Genomic DNA, 7,290 nt, shown 5'->3' on the forward strand with positions numbered 1-7,290 from the left:
TGGCCGGGTGCTGGTCCCGGCGCTCGGTGCTGGCCTCGGGGATCGGGCACCCGGGATGCGCTGGATTCAGCCCCGGGAGGATGCGCTGGCCCGGGCCCTGCGGTGCTGGCCCCGGGGAGGATGCAGTAGCCACAGCCCTGGGGTGCGACCCCCAGGGTGCTGCTCGGGGAGGATGCTTGCCCCTTGGCAAGGGGTGCCAGGGCTGGGGCTGAGGGATGCTGCCCTTTCTCGGGGGGGGGGGGGGGGGGGTGCTGCGGGGGCCCAGACCCCGGGGGGATGCTGGGGGACAGAGCTGAGGTGGCCACGGAGGGGACCGGGCTGGGAGGGCTGGCTGCGGGTAGCCCCAGTCCCCACCAGTGCCAGCGTGCGGGTAAGGTCCCTCGGCAGCAGCGTGACACGCGGCTGCGTGATACGCGGCGTCCCGTGCCCGGGTAGCGGCAGCCAGGATTTCACAAACCCGATACGAGCGTCCCTGGGGACAGGGGTGGAGAACTGTGTCACCGAGCAGGGAAAAGTCCCTCGCCCGTGTCTGTGCCTGCGGGGTGCCAGCACGGGTGTTGGGGTGGGATCCCATCGGCGTCCGACCTGCCGGGGTGTGCGCCTGGCCCGGCGTTGCAGGGTGTTTCCCCGGCCGAGGCTTGGCTGTCAGAGCGGGGTTGGTGCCGGAGCCAGGATTTTAGGGCCTGGCAATGCGCGGGATCCCCACAGACGCCAGGGGCTTGGGTGCCGCTGGCACAGGGGGAAGGCGAGGTTTTGCTCGGGCTCCAGCTGCGGAGCTGGAACACTTATTGCAAAGCTCCCAAATATTTCCCCAGAGTGAGGGCTCCCCATCCCAGAAGGAGGGGGGTTTTTGGGGGGGGAGGACGGCGCTTGGGCAGCGGGCGAGCTTGGTCTGGAGGAAAGGCCACGTTCCCTGATGAGTGAAAAACATGGCTGGGTGAAACCAAATAACACCAAAACCCCCAAAACTTGTTGAGCTTCCCTCTGGGAAGACAGCTGGCCTTCGAGCTGGCGGAGGCAGTTTTGCCCCCCCTTATCTGGGGGTCCTGCGCTGGGCCAGGGGCCAGGGGCTCCCCCGTTTCTAGCACCGCCCCGAGCATCCCGGCCAGGGTGGTGAGCGGGACGGGAAGTTGCTCAGCGCCTTGGGCTTGCTGTTCCTTTTTCTTCCCCTTTTATCGGAGCCAGATGTCACATCCACAACAGTGAAGCATGGGGCAGGGGGGGGCCTGCGTTGGCTGCCATGCCCACCCCAGCCATGCGTGTGCCCGTCTGTCTGTCTGTCTGTCCCCATCTGGCAGCAAGCAGCAGCCCCGCTGCCGGTTGCGTGCAGCAGCTGCCTGTAAAAAGCGTTTCCCTTTCCTCCGAGGAGCTCATGGCGGTTCTCGGGAAAGGCAAGACGCGCTCCGCTCGCCCACCCACGCCTTGCCGGTGCCGAAGGCGGGCAAGGGAGAGCAGGCAGGGAGAGCAGGCGGGGAGAGCCCCGGCAGCCGCACACCGGAGGGAACCGACTCAGGCTTGAATTTTCATGCCCAAACAAGCTCCAAACTGCCGCTTTTCAGCAAAAGGCTCTGGCAGCACTGAGGGCGTGATGGTTTCCCCGCCGGCTCTCGGCACGCTGGATGCTGCCCGGCTTGGCCCACGCCAAGGTCCTGGCGTCTTAATGGCTTTCATCTCCTGCCGTTGCATTTAATTCTTGCAAGAAAGAGTGCAAACTGCTAATTGCTCTCCAGCGACTCGGCTGGCTTTGGTGCTTCTCAGTGAGCTGTGTTTTATTGGTGCCTGCCAGTCCCTGGGAGCTTGGGATGTGGCGGGAGAGGCTGGGAACCTTCCGCCCCTGCCCTGCTGGGCTCCGCATCAGGCTCCGGGGGGATCTCTCGGCTCCACGTCACTCTTTGCCATCGGCATCTCCTGAAAGCTCTTCTGGAGACTGCAAGAGATTTGGGCCCCAGCTCCACAGCAAAGTTCCCAAAGATACCCCCAAAACCGCACATGGATGAAAGGTGAATATTTATAAACAATTCATTTTTATATATATATATATGCATGTGTGATACATGGATCTTTATTTCTTTCTTATTGAATGAATAGTTCAGTGATGGGCTCTAAAATAACCCCCGCAACAGTCGCTCTCGGGAAACCAGAGCAAGCTGCAGTCACTTTGCTCCGGGTGCCACCGTGCCGCCAGCAAGGGACTTTCAATCTGCAGTGGTAATTGGGCTAATTAGGAAAATGCAAATGCTCCCCCTTCTCCCTGAGCATCAGAGCAGAGCCCCAGCTAACGGAGAGGAGAAGTCGGGTTCCCTCGCCAGTGGAGCTGCTCTAACTTTACATTTAATGGGAGTCCCTGGCAGCAACTGGGCTGTGCTGGGATTGATAGCTTTTGTAACATCCCTGTAATGAAATCTCATAGGTACAATTTTCCTAATGAGTTCAACGGCCTCTCAGTGCTGTCCGCAAGCAAAGCAAACCCCAAGCGGTTTTACCAAGCCACCCCACAGCATGCACCGAGTTTGCAGTTCTCTGCTCAGGCACTGTCCCAGGGGAGAGAGCAGGGGCTTTGTGTCACAGCACCCATCAACCAGCCCTCGAAAACCTTTGGGTTTCCACCGCCTCCCATCCTTGATGCTGCCAAGCCCCAGGGAGGGGGACAGCGAGGCAGAGGGGGGCCCCATGCCCCTCCTCACCTTCCCTGGGCAAAAGGCCATGGCCGGGAGCGGCGGCGGTGCCTCCCCAGCACGGCGTCTGCCCGACCTTCACTCCTGCACATATTTTCCCAGTGAGGCATTGAGCAAGAACCTAACGGGCGAGGGCTGGTAAAACAAGCCACAGTGGTGGAGGGGGAGCAGTTCCTTCCCAGGTGCTATGGTGGCCGGCAGAGAGGCTCGGGGTGCTGCCGGCAGTGGTGGCTCGCAGGGTGCCGGTGTTGGAGGGTGAACAGGGACCTGCCCTTGCTGGGGAGCAAGCACGTACCCACCATGGCTGCATCTTTTCAGGTGGCTGAGGATGGGGGGGAGACCAATTTGGGGGTGTTCATGGGGTGCAGCCATGCTGCAGCAGGCATGGAGGGGGGCATGGACCAGGCAGGCCCCGCTGACCCCAGCTTGTCGCTGTGGGAGGACGAGATGGAAATGTGGCTGGCAGCAGGCAGCCGGCTCCCCGCAGGGCCTGGTGGCTTTGCTATGGGGAATTGGCGGGAGGACAGGGGAGAGGAGGCGGCAGTGTGGGGTGGTGAGCCCTGGGCTCTGCCTCCTCTGCTCTGCTGGGGGCTGGCTGGCACCCCCACCTGCTAGCCAGCCCTGAGCCCGGCTGCTCGGTGGGACCCAGCTTGGTGGTGCCTGACCCGGTGGTACCTGACCCAGTGGTAATTGATGTGGTGGTACGTGACCTCGAGGTTTGGTAGTACCTGACCTGGTGGCTCAGCTGTACCCGATCTCATGGTACCCAACCCAGTGGCTCGGTGGCACCCGAGTACCTGACCTGGTGGTACTCGAGCCGGTGGCTCGGTGGTACCCGACCCGGTAGTACCCAATCTGGTGGCTTGATGGTACACAGCAGCTGAGGCAGTTGGTGCTAACTGGGGGCTCTGGGGTAGGTGCCTGGGGGTGCAGGGCAGCAGGCCTGGGTCTGGCCCTCGGCTCTGGCCAGCTCTGCAGGCATTTGGGGCCCAGGGGGACACAGTCTCCCCGCTATACCAGCCTGAGCGGCGAGTCCCCCTCCCCTCCCCGCCTGTCCTGCCTCGGGGAGAAGGCTGCCGCTCCCGCAGCGAGCGTGGCCTTGGGCTTATCAACCCCCCTCGGAGCGCAGGGGCTGGGGGTCCCCTTTTCCCTGCGACAGCTCGGGGAGAGCCGGGGGGCTGAGGGGGGGAAGCGGCACTGGCAGATGGCCAAGCAGCGTCCCTTCTTAGGGACGGGGGGCATCAGCCGCGTGGGCTGGCGCACGTGGCTCGCTTGTCCCGATGAGTCCGTGCATGTGAGCTGCGGGGGCGGTCGGCTGCCTCGGCTGCTTCTGCCAGCATGTGGTTTTGGGGGGAGAGGACAGCCAGATGGGCTCTGCAGCTGAAGCCCCCCGCACCCAACATTGCCCTGTCGGGCAGTGCAGGGTGTTTGGACTGAAGCGGGTGCCCACAGGGTCCCCACCGTGCTGCGGTTGAGCCGAGGGCCTTGGGATGCTGCTGGAGCAGTCCCTGCAAGCCCCATCCACCGGCAAGGGTGGGAGCATCCCTTTCCGAGCTTTCCCACTGCTGGGACCTCTCCTGCGCCCCCAAATCCCATAGGAAATGGCCTCGGTTGGTGGCTGGCTCCATCCCAGCTCTGCACCGGGGATTTGGCCTCCCGCGGTCTTTCCTGGCCCCATCCCAGCACTGAGGGATGAGCCCAAAATAACCCCTCCGGATGCCAGGCACAAGGAAATTGCTGTCGTTGCCAGCCAGGGGTGCGAGGAGGCTTTAAAGCATGGGAAACCCAATTAACTCAGCTCCATTAGCTGATTGAGCTGGCTGATAAGAGTATGATTAATTAAAAGGATGAAGAATAAGTTACTGGGTCCTCGCTGCTGTCGGGGTGTGGCGATGGCTTAACCCATGAAATTGGCTTCTCCTGTTAATACCTGGTGCCCAGCTACCGCCGGCCGTCAATCTTTCATGGCATCGCTTAACGGTGGGGAGAAACACCCTCATACCAACACTGGGTTTGCTCCCTGCTCCCTCTCCCATGCAGCTTCCAGGGAGGGAAAAAAAAATCAAGGGAAAATGTGATCCCTCCGGATGAGTGACGCAGGAAAGGACCTTTTTAATTAACTGTGCTTTTCTTGCCGGGTCTCGGTTTGGCTTTGGAAGCCAAGTAATGCAGAAGGATGGGAGTATCGTCCCTTCCCGCGCTGCCCTTGGCAGATTCCTGCTCGCCATTCCCAGTTAATGTGAGCTGACGGCCCCGGCAGAGGCAAGCGGGCGCTCTCTTCGGCATGCTCCCTGGCTAAAGCAGCGCCTGGAGGGGCTGCAACCTCGGGCAGCCGCTTGGGCCATGGAAAAAAGCAAATATGAGCAGTTTTATGAATTTTTGTAGTAATCCCACTCACCGAACCCCAGCCTGAAACCACCAGGTAAGGCAAATCACCACATGGCGTTTCTTTCTGCCTGGGGCTGAAGGAGGTGGGAGAAAACTCGACTCCTGTCCACTCCCTTCCCTGTTGAAAAAAATAACCCCCCTAAAATCTCATTTTTTCCACCCAAGACAGCAGGAGGGATGCCATTCTGGGGCAGGGAGGTCCCTGCGCACTTCCTCCTTGTCCACCAGCAAAAGCCGGGTGCTGCTCTGGCACCCGGTTGATTGTTCGGCGGTGGCAGAGGTGATGTCCCTGCACAGGGACAATGGGATGGGTGGCACCTGGACACCCAGGGGTGCATTTCCCGGGGACTCCCGGGGGAATTTTCAGCCCCAGCATCCCCGGGAGGAGCAGCAGCCCTGCCTCTGCTCCCCTTCTCTCCCGGCCCCAAGAGGGGTAACATCCCATCTCCCAGTGACGGCTCCTTCCTGCACCCACCCTGTCACTTACTGGCAAGGAAATCAGTGCCAACAACCTCGGGATATCTTAGAAATGAGCAAACAAAGCCAACAAGACCTAAAAAAGCCAGGTGGGGATGTGCCTGGTGGCATTACAGCTGATGGGGAAGGGGAAGGCATCCTCCAGGTCCCGGAGCTGTCGGGTCGCATCGCTCCAGCATTCATCCCGAAAGGAAAGATTATATGATTGGAAAAATCATCCAACTGTAAAAGCAGCGGAGCGATTTGCTGGGACCTTTTAATAGCCTCGCTTCGTTTTCTCTTGCAATCAAAAAGAAACTCATGTTTGATGAGCATGTGGTCTTCAGGAGGCAATTAAGGAGACCTGGTGATGAATTTGGGAGTAGGAGTGTATGTAATCGTATTGCTGAGTTGCCAGGCTTGCTCACCTCAGAAGAAATCCCGAAATCCCCTGTTATTTTAAGAAGGAAACATCAAAACCTGGTGCAAAGAGGCTCTGTGATGCCCCTGGCCGTCGGGGCTTTAGTTGGCAGAGGCAGGCTGGGTTTCACTTTGGGAGCTGGCAAGGAGGGTACGGTTAATGCTGGGGTATGTATGGACGTGTAGGTGCCGTGTCTCTGCTGGGGTCTATAAGGACCAGTGCAGATGGAAATAGCCACCAGCCCCTACTAGGAAAATGATGACTCAAATAAGCCGCTGGTATTTAAGGATGCTTTAACACGCGTGAGCTGGGCTGGAGGAGGGTTTTTTTTTTCCCCGTCTGCGGTCAGGGGCAGCTCTGGGAGGCCCCAGGATGGGGCTGTACAAAATGCGTTCCAGATGCTGGTGGCGCTGGGATGTGGCAGGCAGGACCCAGACTGAGCTGGGGAGCCGGAAAGGGATTTTTTTCCCCCTTTCACCGGGAACAAAAATACCACGAGCACGTGATAACCGATTTCCTTTAGCCTTTAAAAAGCCCCGTGGGATGGAGAGCGGCGGGAGCAGGGGAAGGGGGATTGGCCCATCCTGCTTGGCGGCCGTGCCACGTCGCAGCTAAAAAGAGCCCCAAATCCCCTTTTACCTCCGAAACCTTCCAGCTTTGTGCATCTGGGGGGGGGTTATAGCTTTTCTACTGGCTTTGTCCCAAACTCCCCTAGATGTAAACCCTCCCTTTAACAACCACCCCTGCTTTTTCCGCTGGCAGCCACCCAAGAAAGTCATTGCAGTCGCTCGCTGGCCACGCATGGGCCATGTAGGTGTATTAAAACCCCCCTGAGCCAGGGAAAAGACTCGGACAACGATCATGCCTGGGACGTGCACCCGTTTTCTGACTCTCCTCTAAAGACTGTCGCCACTTGGGCAAATATTTGACAGTGGGTTAATGATTTGGGCAGAAGCCATCCGTGCCTGCAGTGTGATGGGCTGGGGGCGGGGGGAGAAGGGACAGGGGGTCCATGCTTAGGTCTCCCCCAACCTGGCAAGGAGCTCAGCAGCCTCCATCCCCGGTAAGAAATCTGGCGTCTTCCAGAGGATTTTTTTTGTAGGAAAGAGGCATCCCCGGTGCCAGCCAGCTCCTAATTAGTGCTGCCGGCCTTGGCGCTGGCCTAATTAGGGCCAGGGCTGAGCTGCAGAGGCGACGCTGCTGCAGGGTTTGGCCTTGGGGGGAGTCTTGCCCTACCATCCCCCTCCACAAAAAGCCCCGGGGGGGGTCACATCTCTGTCTGCCTGGGGTGATGGATCCTGCCCCAGCTCAGCGCTGTGTTAAAAGGGGGGGGGGGGTCAGGCTTTTTTT

The sequence above is a fragment of the Haliaeetus leucocephalus genome, unplaced genomic scaffold (genome assembly GCF_000737465.1).
Source record: "Haliaeetus leucocephalus isolate CR32 unplaced genomic scaffold, Haliaeetus_leucocephalus-4.0 Scaffold92, whole genome shotgun sequence".
NCBI classification, from domain to species: Eukaryota; Metazoa; Chordata; class Aves; order Accipitriformes; family Accipitridae; genus Haliaeetus; species Haliaeetus leucocephalus.